This window comes from Mauremys reevesii, linkage group 6, assembly GCF_016161935.1.
Source record: "Mauremys reevesii isolate NIE-2019 linkage group 6, ASM1616193v1, whole genome shotgun sequence".
Classification (NCBI taxonomy): Eukaryota; Metazoa; Chordata; order Testudines; family Geoemydidae; genus Mauremys; species Mauremys reevesii.
In genome coordinates this window covers 126301072-126315958 of record NC_052628.1, presented here as the reverse complement: position 1 = coordinate 126315958, position 14887 = coordinate 126301072, and the positions used below count along the sequence as shown (strand labels likewise).

General features: G+C 48.2%; 1 pseudogene; it reads left to right on the top strand.

Moving 5' to 3' along the window:
* Positions 1-5393: 5393 nt before the first annotated feature.
* LOC120407313 overlaps positions 5394-14887 on the top strand; it is a 32300-nt pseudogene continuing 22806 nt past the window's right edge.

Here is a 14887-nt window from a genome sequence, read left to right as displayed (position 1 = left end):
TCATGGAAATTACTGTGTAACTGTAGTTAAGCTGCATAAATCAGCCGTTGTGTCCCGCAATTTGTAAGCCAGTCGTTAAAGAAAAAATGACCACAGCCCTTCTGGTTTGTGTATCCAGGAATCCTTTCATGGTTTTCAACTTTACAGCTTGCCATTTTGAACAGCTCACCAGCTCAGCTGATGGGATTCACCATGAAACCTGCCTGCTTGCAAACTGCATGAGCCCGAATTAGATCACAGCATCGGAATGTGATTTGTTTGGTCTTTGCAGAGGTGTGGCCATTCAAATAAGCAAAGAACTTAATGCACCAATAAATCAAACCTTTTTTGTTGGGGTGGGGGCAGGGTTGTTCTAAAGAATTTCTCCTGTTCCTACTTCCTTTTATGCATCAATCCCATTTGTTAATCCGCGGATGTTCTGGTAGCTCCTGTGCTTAAAACACAACAGCACAGGCCCCAGATAACAAAATGCAGCCAATAGGGCATGTATGGTATGGGGCATTGTTTAATAAGTCTCCTCTGTAGCTCCTGAATGAGTGTGAAAACACAGGCCTGTGATCCATGCCAAGTTAATGAATGTATTTCTCTCCCCCCTGCCCCCCAATCCTCTGTTTCAACGCCACAGCTTCATTTCCTGTACTTTAACAATTGTATTTTGCAAATATGATGCAGTTGCACTGCCTGGTTAAGTGAGGAAAGTCAGCGGAGAGGCAAACAATTCTGCCGAGATCAAGAGGGAGGAACGCAGACGCAAAATGGGGTGCTAGGATCTCCTAACACAAAATCGGCTTTATTGTAAGACTTAACATATGTACAGATATATAGGGACAGAGGCGGATGAAAGCAGATAAATAAAAATGGCCTGAAAGCTAGAGTCTTATTTTACATTGCCGAGGTTTGTCATGAGATTCTGATAGACTGGTACTGAACTAAAGGGGGAACTGCGGGTGACGGTGAACCCCATAAGGCTTCATGGGAATATGCTTATGAATGTATACATGATATAACTGGAATATGTTTTATGCTACACATGCCATGTAATATATCTACGTAAAGGTTATGATCTACTCAATACACCCCTCCTATTTGTATGCATGTAGCATTTTGTACTTGAAGTTAGCAATATTGGCTGTATACTTGCTTGATTTCTAAGTAGCCTCTGTAAAGCATTTGAGCAGCTTCTTGAGAAAGGAATGTGCAAGTTAAGTGCCCAATCAAGAAGCACTTAAGAGACAATGGATCTTGGGAGGCTCCAATCCACATAAGAAGTCTACACGAGGACCTTCAAGGTAGCAGGTAAGCCATGGCTGCTGCCTGTAAAACTTGAGTCATGCAGGGACATGTGACTTGCCCATGTGACTCCAAAGCTCCATCTTGGAGCTGGACTTTGTATAGGAGAGAGGAGGAGGCCTCCACCCACAAGAGACAGTCTACTTAAACCCCTGGGAGACCCCTCCATTTTGTCTTCAGCTGGCTAAAGAGAGAGCCTCTCCAAACCCAAGGATACCCGAAAGAAACTGGAACAAAGGACAGTAACTACAGGGGGGGTGAGTGATTGCTGGACCCAGACCAGAAGGAGACTAGTCTGTAAAAGGAAGCTTACTGGAACTGGTGAGGTTATAGCTGTATTCAGTTTCTTAGACATAGACTTGCGTGTTCTATTTTATTTTCCTTGGTAATTCACTTTGTTCTGTCTGTTACTACTTGGAACCACTTAAATCCTACTTTCTGTATTTAATAAAATCACTTTTTACTTATTAATTAACCCAGAGTATGTATTAATACCAGGGGGAGGGGCAAACAGCTGTGCATATTTCTCTATCAGCGTTATAGAGGGCAAACAATTTAGGAGTTTACCTTGTATAAGCTTTATCCAGGGTAAAATGGATTTATTTGGGTTTAGACCCAATGGGTTTAGACCCCATTGGGAGTTGGGCATCTGAGTGTCCTCAGCTGGTATAAATCTGCATCATTGTATTGACTTCAACTGAGTTGCCTTACACCAGCTGAGGATCTGGGTCACTGGGTTATGCTTGATGTCAGCTCAGTGGTGAGATATATACACAACTGGTCATTTAATTGACTTGCAGGGGGCTGTGATGACATGGTTGTGGCTAGAAGTTGGTTTCTAACAGAGAGATAATTATACTGGTTTCTTGGAACAGCCTAGCCATATGCCAACTTAAAGAGAACTCAAGATCTCAGCTTGGACTATACTAGTGAGAATGGAAATGACTTCTAAAGGGTCATGAAGGGAATCTGAGCATTTAAGTAGCTTCTCCATGAATTATACTAAAAATGAGGCAGCAGCTGCGGAGAAGTCGCATTGGTTCATTTCAGCTATCATGACCAAGAGAATAAGAACAGTAGGCTGATGATACAAATACCATTAGTTGGTCACAACTACAGCTAGTTGGAAAATTTTCATCAAAATTTGCTTTTTTTAACCCCCAAAATGCAAATTTTGTCAAATCAGAATGTTTTGAAAAACATGTTGATTTTGATGAATTTTCTCCACATCCTAAGAAGCATTTTAATAACATTGAAACATCCAATTTTGACATATTGGGACTAGAACAGTTTCATTTTTCAGTTCAAGATGACTTTTTCAAAAAAAACCCTATTTTATCTAAAAACATTTGAAAGTTTTGAGATCGAAATGGGAATTAAAGGTTTCAGTTTTATTAAAATGAAAGGTGTTGATTGACCGTGAACCTGGTGGTGGAATTTGATTCCGGTGGGGATCAAATATTGTGTTTTTGTTCCATTTCAGAACAGTAAAATGCCCCAAAGCACAGAATTTCCTGTGACGTGGTAACTCTGGGTCCAGCTCACTGCTATTGCAATGAAGTGACTGCAGGACGGATCTGCAGAGGTTCGTGCTTCCGCTCGTGACCAAAGCCTAATGCAATGACATGTTACTCACACGAGGATTCACATGGATCATTCTTAAACTAGATGTTTCCATTTTGAAATACTGAGGTGGCCTCCAGCCCTCTTTTAGGAAGCTTCTGTCGCTCCTGCCCATGTGGGAGAGGGGCGAATGGAAAGAACTTGGAGAACTGCAGAGTGACCTTTGCAAACGTCTAGCCGCACAGTTTCAGAGTGTTGGGCTGGGTTTTAGGCACGTGACGCCCATTCAAGGCAGTGGGGAGTGGGCACTTTAAATCCACTGCAAACTCTTGAACACTGCTGGGTCCAATCACTGACTTCTCTGCACCAACCCAAGAGGAAAGCAACTCACTCCACTGAAGCCACCAGAATTACACCCAGCATGTATCTGGCCCACTGAGTTAACCCTCCCAGCTCCCAGCCTTGACAACGCTGCTTTCAAATGCAGACAGACACCCTGGTTTCACAACAATGGAGACTTGCGGAAGAGACAGAGTGGGTGTGTGCTGTAACAAAGAGCTGGGGCTGCTTTGCCAGACACTGTGGGCTGGAAATCCTGTCAGGAACAGGCAGCAAGTTTCTTTTCGGGACTTGATTGCTTGGGTAGCGAGGTGGAGCCAGAGCTCTGTAAGCACAACTCGGCAGGATTTCCCTGTCCCACGGGACTGCCTCCTCCTCTCTGTCCAGCCCTTCGGAGAATGTGTTGAGGGAAATAAAGGTGAAGCTCTGAGCTGAGGCCAGGCATTGTTAGTAAAATTGCAGTGTCTTGAGGCTCCATCTTCTTCAGGGTCGATGGGTCATCACAGGCTTCTGCAAGGCACCAAGACACTGAATTGAAAACCTCAGGGCTACAGGATCGAAGACATGAATCTCATTCGCCCCGGGACTCGCACTGTTTGCTTTCCATTTCCCTTCTCCCAAGCTGCGTGCCTCTCCTCCTGCCATCTCCACTCGCCGTGGGCTGCCCTCGCTGCCCCTTCCAGAGCAGGAGATGAAGCCACCAGCATGGCTCCCGGGGGAGACGTACCCCTGGAAGATCCAACTGCCTCCTTTCATCATGCCCATGTCATGGTCTCGTGCGTGCTGCTGTCCTAGGCACATGCCTTGAGATCGGCTCTGCACTCAACAGCTCCATTTCTTGCCTAGCAGGCTCCAGTGACTGCACACTGGCCAAGGGCGGGCAGGCTGAACCACACCACAGAGGAGTGGTTGCTGCTCTCTGGGCACCATTGGTGTCTCATAGGTTTCAGCAGTGGAGCCCTGCATGGAGGCACCATGCAGGGGGGAGCTGGAGCCGGTTCCCACAGGTTCCCAAGAACCGGTTGCTAAAATTAGACCTCCGTGGAGAGCCGGTTGTTAAAGGGCCAGGGGTGGGCAAAGATCTGTTGCTCCCAGGAGTCCCAGCTGGGGAGGCTGAGGCTCCCCCGGCCCTTCCCCCGCATCTCCAGCTGCAGCATGGCCAGCCGCCGCACCAGCTGGGCAGCTGAGCTCGAGTCGTCCTGCTGCCGCTTTTTGAGGCAGCAGGTGTGTGTGTGGGGGTCCTGCTGAAAGCTCCAGGGCTGGCTAGGAGGGAGGTGGCAAGTGGGTCCATTGGCCCAGGCCCTGCAGGGCCCCTGGCCCCATGAGGATGTCTCCTCCCAGCCCTACCGCCCCGCCCCCCCCACCCCCCCACACAGCTGCAGCATGGCCAGCAGCTGGGCAGCTCAGCTGTGATCCTGAGTCGTCCTGCTGCTTTGAGCTGCCAGCAAGGTAAGGGGGGAAGGGGCGGCAAGCTCTAGGGTTGCCGGGGGGGGGGGCGAGTGGGGCAATTTGCCCCAGGCCCCGCAGGGGCTCCTGGCCCCACGGGTATGTCTCCCCCTGCCCTGGCCCCTCCCCCGTTCCCCCCTCTTAAATCAGAACTTTTTATAGGGAACCAGTTGTTAAGATTTTGGCAGGTCATCACTGGCACCATGTGTATCTCGACCAACATTAGAGGGGTGAAATACAGTTTGCTAAGACTTCTGTGCTAATTTATTGATGTAGCGAAATGCCCAGACCCTATATGGCCAATCAGCAAGAACTCTAAGCAACCCTCCGCTCCTAAAGTGCAGGACAGGACCCCCAGCTGCAGGAATGACCTCTTTGCACACCCTTCCCCCCCACACTCAGTTGGTGCACTGAGCTGAGCCAGACCAGAGACTGAATATAGCCTTGAAAATGTGGCCCATCTTCATAACACCAAGCACTAGAAACTGACTTCAAGAGAACCTATTTGTTAGGGTTGAAAGTTCAGCCACTGATGGTTCCCCACCCCCTACCCCCAAGCCTCCCACCATAGCCAGCCTCACCTGGCCTTTGAGACTCCTGAGAACCACAGGGATAGGGCCAGTGAGGTTTCTTGGTAAGGAACAAGTCCGACGGATTCAGGGCTGTGCATCTGGACTGCCCCTTGTGAGCCTAGCGCTGGAAGCTTTGGGACCACCTGTATCAAGTTGGTTCCAAGAGCCCAAGCCAGTGTATTGATGGAAGAGCTCTCTCAGGAGGTCAGGAATTGGGGGGGGAAACAGGTTGGAGCGCTATGACCAGTATTTAGGATCGGGACTCTGGAGTTCACAGTGCTGCTACGAGAGGCCACCTGACATTGTGACTGTGGCCACAGCAGCTCAGACTGTTGATGAGTCTATGGATGAGACTTGGTCTACACCTAAGTTAGGTCAGCACGTTGCCCTGTGGTTGGCCACACTCATGCGTGACATTGCCATGGCAACCTAACCCGCACGGTGGCTGCACCTGTGTTGACAGAAGAAGGCTTCCATCGCTGAAGCGCCTGTCTGTCAGGGATGTGGTGGCCTACACTAAAGGAAACCCCATTTCTGTTGGTGTTGGCTGTGTCTATACCACGGCGTTATACTGGCCAATACAGTGACAGAGCTCTGTTGGTACAGCCCCCTGTACTGTACATGTACCCGTAGGGTTAGACTCCCATTAGGATTCTTTTAAGCATGTTGAGCTTGAATGATTGGAACGGGGGTGCAGGGAGGATCATAGAATATCAGGGTTGGCAGGGATCTCAGGAGCTCAGCTAGTCCAACCCCCTGCTCAAAGCAGGACCAATTCCCAACTAAATCATACAGCATCATAGAATAGCAGATAGAATCATAGAATATCAGGGTTAAACTGGAGCCACGTCTCCTGCTACGCTGAGTGGGAAATCGAGGACTTGGGCCTAACTCTTTAGAGTGTACGCAGCTAATCATCCGAGGGCCCTGGAGCGCACTGTCAATGCCTTTTGAACAGGGTTCTCTCTTCTTTGCAGAATATGGCCCCAAGAAGAACGCAGCAGGTGGGGGCGGGGCCGTCCACGGAGCAAGCCTACATCTCCAAGGTGGTTCTGCTGGGGAGCGCGGCCGTGGGAAAGTCAAGCACAGCCTTCCGCCGTGTGAAAAACGACGTCAGGGAATCCGTGCCCACTGTGGGATGTGAGTGAGTGGCAGCAATGAACCAATCCTTTGGTGCAACACAAAGGGCCTGATCTGCGTCTCCCTTGTAGCAGGAGTGTCTCTGCTGAAGTCAGCAGAGCGACGCTAGCGTGACGTTTGGTTTTGCTTAAGCTCTCAGGCCCAGCAGAGAAGCAGCAGGACGTCACTCAGCAGGCAGGGTTAGGGGCTCCAGCTGGCAGCTCTGGCAGCTAACGGAACGTGACCCAACAGACCCCTAACGGTACAGCCCGTGAGCGCGGGGTTAGTTTGGTTTCTGAGCTCAGGCACAGGACTGACAACGGCGAGATCCGGAAAAGTCTGGTTAAGGCGGCGCAAGCTGTGCAGGCTGATGTGCCCATTTTAAAAGCTGGGCCTTGTCTGACGCTGCTCTTCAGAGCTGGATCTTTAGGCACCAACCTAAGAAGCACGTCTGAAAAAAGTCAGGCCTCAACATCTCCTGCTCCACCGAAACCAGTGGCAAAGGGCCTTTGGAGTTCACTGGCAGGGAGGCTCAGGCCCCAGGCAGGACACATTTCTCTGCTGGGGTAGATTGGAGACAGGAAATCATGAACAGGGGACCAGCAACACAGCTGTGTTCATTGTGGAGTCAGAGTGACAGCTAGCGGTTCATTGCAGGTAGTGCAGCATTTAAATAGGTCACCTCAGCGGAGCGTTTTGGTCTACACCTGCCAGTTCTGAGTAACCCAAGAGAGTGTTCACCATTTACTATTCAATGTTATAGATTTTCCCCTCTGCGTTCTCTCCGTGCTCTCCCCCTAGTCCTGGCTCTCCCAGCTGCCCCCACAGAAATACTACCAATCGCACTGCATTATCTCTGGATGGGTGCCAGTCCCAGTCCCAGCGCTCACTGCGACATTGCACCACGTTCTTACTCTCGCTGCACAAACTGACACAGGCGCATCCTGGAATCCCAGGAACTGCGCTTCAGAGTCCGATCTAGTGGGTTTGGGTTGGAACCACCCCTTGTATAATTCCTGGGTGTCAGAAAAACAGACGTAACACTCTGTTCTGCCCTGTTTGTGACAGAGGACGTATGACAACGGAGCCTCCAACGGATGACATTTAAAAGGCTATCTTCCCAGACTCCCAGCAGCTCTGCCCATGATATCGCTCCAGTCACTCTAGTCAAAGCAGCCCATCTAGCCTCTCCAATGTGATCAGCAAACCTGCCTTTGACATTTTCCTGCTGTTTCAACAGACACCCACTCTCACTAGAACTAGGTGAAATTTCAGCTGAACATTTTTTCTGAAAAAGCTGCAGATCCAAGGACACGACCACATTTTAGGAGTTCATGGTAACAGTGTTCATGTAGCCAGGTTGGTCCCAGAATATTGAAGAGACAAGGTAGGTGTTTTATTGGACCAATTTCTGTTGGTCGAGAGGACTAGGGTGACCAGATGTCTCAATTTTACAGGGACAGTCCCAATATTTGGGGCTTTATCTTATCGGCTAGATTCTCGCTAGAGAGCATCAAGGGAGACTATGCCAGGTTGGGTAAGACGCTCAAGGAAATTGAGGCTCAGGTGATCTTCAGTGGGATTCTACCTGTCCCTAGGGAAGGGCGCCAAAGGGGTGAGAGGATCGTGACGATTAATAGTTGGCTGAGGGAGTGGTGTTACAAGGAGGGCTTTGGGATGTATGGGCACTGGGAGGCTTTTGGGGACAGACAACTGTTCTCACGGGATGGGCTCCACCTAAGTAGGGAAGGAAGTAGACTTCTAGGAGGGAGGCTGGCTCATCTGATTAAAAGAGCTTTAAACTAGACACTGGGGGGAGACGGTCGGGAGAGGTCCTAGTGCTCTCCACGCCAAATTTTCACATTGGGAGTGAGGACAACAAGATAACAACAGATATAGCCAGAGGGGGGCGGTTACGTGTAAGGAAGAGGGGGGGGACGGATACTAGATCTACAAGTCATACTGGAAGTACTGTGTCCCTACCGAGTTGGGTGAAAAGAGTGAGAGGAGCCCAACAGGAAAAATTAGGATGTTTGTTCAACCAATGCTTAGGTAACAAAATGGAGGAACTGGAGCTCCTGGTCCGGGAATTGAAACCGGATATCGTAGGAATAACAGAAACATGGTGGAACGGTAGCCATGACTGGAGTACAGGTATGGAAGGGTATGTGCTGTTTAGGAAAGACCGATGCAAAGGTAAAGGTGGGGGAGTAGCACTGTATATCAATAATGAGGTGAAATGTAATGAGATAACTAGCACTGCAATGGACAATACAGAGTCTGTTTGGGCAATGGTCACATTGGGGAAGAAAACTACCAGAGCCTCACCCGGGATAGTGATTGGGGTGTGCTATAGACCGCCGGGATCTAGCTTAGAGATGGATAGAGAGCTCTTTAATGTTTTTAAGGAGGTAAACACTAATAGGAACTGCTTGATCATGGGGGACTTTAACTTCCCGGATATAGATTGGGAAACAAATGCTAGTAATAATAATAGGGCTCAGCTTTTCCTAGACGTGATAGCTAATGAATTCCTTCATCAAGTGGTTGCTGAACCGACGAGGGGGGATGCCATTTTAGATTTGATTTTGGTGAGTAACGAGGACCTTGTTGAGGACATTGTTGTAGGGGACAACCTTGGCTCGAGTGATCATGAGCTAATTCGTTTCCAAATAAATGGGAGGATAATCAATAGTGCATCTGAGACTAGGGTGTATGATTTCAAAAGGGCTAATTTTACTAAATTAAGGCGACTAGTTAGGAAGTGGACTGGGCTAACATATTTAGGGATCTAAGGGCAGATGACGCCTGGGGTTACTTCAGGTTGAAGTTGCAGGAGTTGTCAGAGGCATGTATCCCGAGAAGGGGGAAACGGCTCATAGGTAGCAGTTTTAGACCGAGCTGGATGAGCAAGCGTCTTAGAGGGGTCATTAAGAAAAAACAGAAAGCGTACCAGGAGTGGAAAATGGGAGGGATCAACAAGGAAACCTACCTTATTGAGGTCAGAGGGTGCAGGGAAGCTGTGAGAAAGGCAAAGCGACGAGTGGAGATGGACCTAGCGAAGGGGATTAAAACCAATAGCAAACGGTTTTTTAGCCATATAAATAGGAAGAAAACCAAGAAAGAAGAAGTGGGACCGCTTAAAACTTTAAACGGAGTGGAGATTAGGGATAATCTTGGAATGGCACAATATCTGAACGAATACTTTGCCTCGGTCTTTAATGAGGCTAATGAAGGGCTAAGGAATAGTGATAGAGGGACCGATGGGAATGAAGATATGGGGGTAGACATTACGGTATCTGAGGTAGAAGCCAAACTTGAACAGCTTAACGGAAGTAAATCGGGGGGCCCGGATAATCTTCATCCTAGAATATTAAGGGAATTGGCGAGGGATATTGCTAGCCCGTTAGCGATAATCTTTAATAAATCCCTAAATTCGGGGATTGTACCGACTGACTGGAGATTAGCTAATGTAGTTCCTATATTCAAGAAGGGGAAAAAAAGTGACCCGGGGAATTATAGGCCTGTTAGTCTAACATCTGTAGTATGCAAAGTCATGGAAAAAATCTTAAAAGAGAGAGTGGTTCCGGAGCATGAGGCCGATGGCAACTGGGATAGATTACAGCATGGATTTACAAAAGGTAGATCGTGCCAAACCAACTTGATCTCCTTCTTTGAGAAAGTAACAGATTTTTTAGACAAGGGAAATGCGGTGGATCTAATATATCTGGATTTCAGTGAGGCGTTTGATACGGTACCGCATGAAGAATTACTGGTTAAATTGGAAAAGATGGGGATCGAAATGAAAAGCCAGAGGTGGATAAGGAGCTGGTTAAAGGGGAGACTGCAGAGGGTAGTATTGAAGGGGGAACTGTCCGGTTGGAGGGGGTTACCAGTGGAGTTCCTCAAGGCTCGGTTTTGGGTCCGATTTTATTCAATCTATTTATTGCTGACCTGGGAACCAAGAGTAGGACTGGGCTGATAAAGTTTGCGGATGACACCAAGTTGGGGGGTATTGCCAATTCGGAAGAGGATCGGGATATTCTCCAGGGAGATTTAGATAACCTTGTAAAATGGAGTATTAGTAACAGGATGAAATTCAATAGTGAGAAGTGTAAGGTTATGCATTTAGGGATGTCTAACAAGAACTTTAGTTATAAGCTGGGGACGCACCAGTTGGAAGTAACGGAGGAGGAGAAGGACCTAGGAGTCCTGGTTGATCGCAGGATGACTATGAGTAGGCAATGTGATGTGGCCGTTAAAAAAGCTAATGCGGTCTTGGGTTGCATTAGGCGAGGTATTTCTAGTAGGGATAAGGAGGTGCTAGTCCCGTTATATAAGGCGTTGGTGAGACCTCATTTGGAGTATTGTGTGCAGTTTTGGTCTCCCATGTTTAAGAAGGATGAATTCAAACTGGAACGGGTACAAAGAAGGGCCACTAGAATGATCCGAGGAATGGAAGGCCTTTCGTATGAAAGGAGACTTGAGGAGCTCGGTTTGTTTTCCTTAACCAAAAGAAGGATAAGAGGAGATATGATTACACTCTTTAAATATATCAGAGGATAAATACCAGGAAGGAGAAGAATTATTTCAGCTCAGTGCTAATGTGGACACGAGGACGAACGGATATAAACTGTCAGTCAGGAAATTCAGGCTTGAAATTAGACGAAGGTTTCTAACCATCAGGGGAGTGCAATACTGGAACAGCCTACCGAGGGAAACAGTGGAAGAAGGACCTCCATGACTTTAAGATTAAGCTAGATAAGTTTATGGAGGGGATGGTATGATAGGATAACGGGCTTAGTCAATAGGTCAATTAAGTGCCACACTGGTAAATAGTACAATGGGTCAATGGTATGATATAACCTTTTCCAGAGGGTTTGGCTGGAGAGTCTTGCCCGCATGCTCGGGGTTCAGCTGACCGCCATATTTGGGGTCGGGAAGGAATTTTCCTCCAGGGAAGATTGGCAATGGCCCTGGAGGTTTTTCGCCTTCCTCCGAAGCATGGGGCAGGGGTCGCTTGCTAAGGAGTGGGTGGATCGGCTTATGTGGCCTGCATCTTGCAGGAGGTCAGACTAGATGATCATAATGGTCCCTTCTGATCTTGAATTCTATGATTCTATGATTCTATGATCTAGGTGCCTGTTACCCTCCACCCCCATTCCGATTTTTCACACTTGCTGTCTGGTCACCCTAGAGGGGACAAGCTTTTGAGCTTTACAGAGCTCTTCGGGGTCTGGGTAGGAAGCAGAGGATTTAGCTGTAACACTCCGGTTCCTTCCTCAGACCTAAAGAAGAGCTCTGTGTAGCATGAAAGTGTGTCCCTTCCCCCAACAGAGGTTGGTCCGAGATAAGATCTTATCTCACCCACCTTGTGAGTTCATGGTAGTTTCACTGAATTGTTTTTTTAAAAAAATCACAATGTTTCATTTTTTTGGTTTGAAATGACTTTCAAAAATTCCTTTAGTCTTATTTTAAAAAAAATTATTTAGAATGGTCAAAGTTAAAATAAATGTTTCATTTGACCCAGAATAAAATTTCTCTCGACGTAGAGTCAAAATCTTTGAAACATTTCATGTGGTGTTGGACTTGCAATCAATTTTGTTTTGACTTTTCAAATTGCCAACAACAAAACCAAACCACCGTTATTCACCCAGTTCTGCTACGCGCTCCCATCATCAGAAGCAAAAACATTCATCTCAGTAGGCAACATTGGTGGAAAACATGGCTTTAGTTTTTATTGGAGATGTCAACCCAAGGTCGGTTAAGTCTCTTTAGGAAGTTTTGCGAGCTTACAGACCCTGGTATGAGCTAGGGAGGCCATTGATGTTCATGGGACAGATCCCCACCTGTTAGATGTTGACTTCAATGGAGGCAAGGCCAATTTACATAAGCAAGGATCTGGCTCGGTGTCTTTACGTCAGAAATAGGCAGAAAGACCCTTTTCTTCCTGTTTTAAAGAAGGGCCCCGACCTTTGCCAGGAGAGTGGGGATGGAGGGCCCAAGGGGTCTCCCACGCTGCCACACACACCAGGCAGTCACAGTGCCTACACCAAGGAGTGTGGTGTCATTCGCCTACGTTACTTGGCACTCAGAGAAAGCTTCTGTCCCTCCCAGGGCTCTCTGGAGAGCTATGGCTCTGTACTGCCCCCTTTACCTCAAGCCCGTGTATTTGTCAGACAATCTGGCCCTTAACCGATGGCTTCTGCCTGTCTACTGTGCACAGCCGCACATTTGAGCTGCTATAGCACTTTCAGACCAAGGATCTTCAAACATTTTGCAGACATTTGCTGGCTTTCGCAGCACTCCAGGGAGGTGGATTTTAATTAGACCCATTTTCCATCTGGGCAAGCTGAGACAGAAAGGTTAGGGGCTAGGCTGGGACTTGGCCCACACATTTGCCTGGGGGAGTATGGGAGAGCAAAGGCCTCTGCCCCCCTTTACGCCTCTGGGCCAGGTGTGCAGGAGCAAACGTGCACCTCTCACTTCCCTAGAGCAGGGAGAGAGGGGAGCAGCATGGCCTTGGTGTCACCCCCGCCCACTGGCCAGCAGAGCCCTGCCAGTTTGGGGGTGGGGCAGGTTTGCTGGCATGGGCTAAGAGCAAGAACAAGCAGTTGTAGCTCAGAAGCATCTGAGCACCTCCCCGGGGCTACTCCTGGGACAGCGCTGCTTCTGTATAATCAGGGCTGTGCTTAGGGGCCCACGCGAGCCTTAAGTGACTTGCCCAAGGTCATGCAAATCAGTGTCGGGGAGATTGCAGTATTTCTGTTACAGCAGCACCCAACAGGGGCCAGGCACTGTACAGCTGGATTAGAACTCAAGACTCCTAATTCCCACCCTGCCATCTCATTTCCTCCAGCTAGACAGCTACAAAACCAAAGCTTGCTAATGCCACTAATATTGATGGATTGAGCAAGAACCATTGTTCTCATTCCTCTTCCCCTCCCCATCTCCCAGCTACACCCTGCTGATGTGCATTGGTGTACTACCGGGCTCTGATTGGGTAAGACCAGTTCACCAGCCTGTTTGTTACATTGCTTTTGGGGGGGGGGGGTGTTTTAATTCTCTCTCTCTCATCCTCCCTCCCCCTGCAGCCCTTTCCAACCCAATCTCGACACCCATCTTTCACACAGATCACCGAGATGAAGGTTAACATTAATTAAGGTGCATGCTATGGCTTTCTCAAGGAGCTGTCCCATCTCTGTCGCTTCCAGGTTCTTTTTTTACCCAGCTGGTATGTTTAAAGACTGCCACGATCAAGCTTGTGATCTGGGACACTGCAGGACAGGAGAAGTACCATGGTGTTTGCCATCTTTATTACAGGGGGGGTGAATGCTGCCCTTCTTGTATATGACATAGCCAGAAAGGTAAGAGCAGCGATGGCTTGTTCTCCTGCCTCTCTCCTCCAGAAGGGTTTGCCTTTATCTTTCTAAAATATCCCAACTGAATCTTGATCATGCAGCCACGCCGCTGGTAGGCTGCAATAGTTCTAGTGTAGGGTCGCTTCCCAATACGTCTCCAGACATTTCAACCAAGACTGCTTTTTCCTGCGCACATCACGTAAGGGCTACACATCATGGGCAGGTTTATCCTTCTCTTCTGGTAAAGGTGGGTGAAGACATGCAAGGAACTGGTACAGACATTTCACTGACAGTGGACAATAAATGCTCACGCTTTCCCCCTCAAAGCCAAGATTTCTCTGTCTACCCCTGCCTCCCAGCCCAGTCCAGCTCACCAGCCAAGTAGGTAATGAGGGAGCATCACTAAGTGCTCTTTGTTCCCCTACCCTCATGTAACCCCACACCTGGGTGTGGTGTCCTGTCCCATCTAGTGGCACCGACACCACTTAGAGCAGAGGTAGGCAACCTATGGCAAGGGTGCCGAAGGTGGCACGCAAGCTCATTTTCAGTGGCACTCACACTGCCCGGGTCCTGGCCACTGGTCCGGGGGCCCTGCATTTTAATTTAATTTTAAATGAAGCTTCTTAAACATTTTAAAAACCTTATTTACTTTACAGACAACAATAGTTTAGTTGACATATTATAGACTTATAGAAAGAGACCTTCTAAAAACATTAAAAGGTATGACTGGCACACGAAACGTTAACTTAGAGTGAATAAATGAAGACTCGGCACAGCACTTCTGAAAGGTTGCCAAGCCCTGACTTAGAGAGAGATAAAATGAGTTACACTAATGTCTGTTTCTGATGGACTGTTCCAGGGGGACATGTTGCATGATCTCCCACTACGTTATGAAGGTTTTTTCCCTTTTACTGGTAATACGCAACACACAGGAACCGCAACACCGAGGGCCACATGTCTGTATTACTGCCATGGTAGTTACAGAAGGAGGAGACCATAGGCTGCTGACGAGTAACATCTCACAGTAACAGAGCTTTATTGAAGAGGTAGACCAAGCTACTAAGAATCCTTGCCCCATCACAAGAGAGCCCAATCACCTCAGCCCATCACCTGTAGGCTGGGTCTACGACCCACTGGGGATCCATGGTGGTTGGGTCATGTCTGATGGAGGAGAAGTCATCCTTGGCTTTGGGGAAG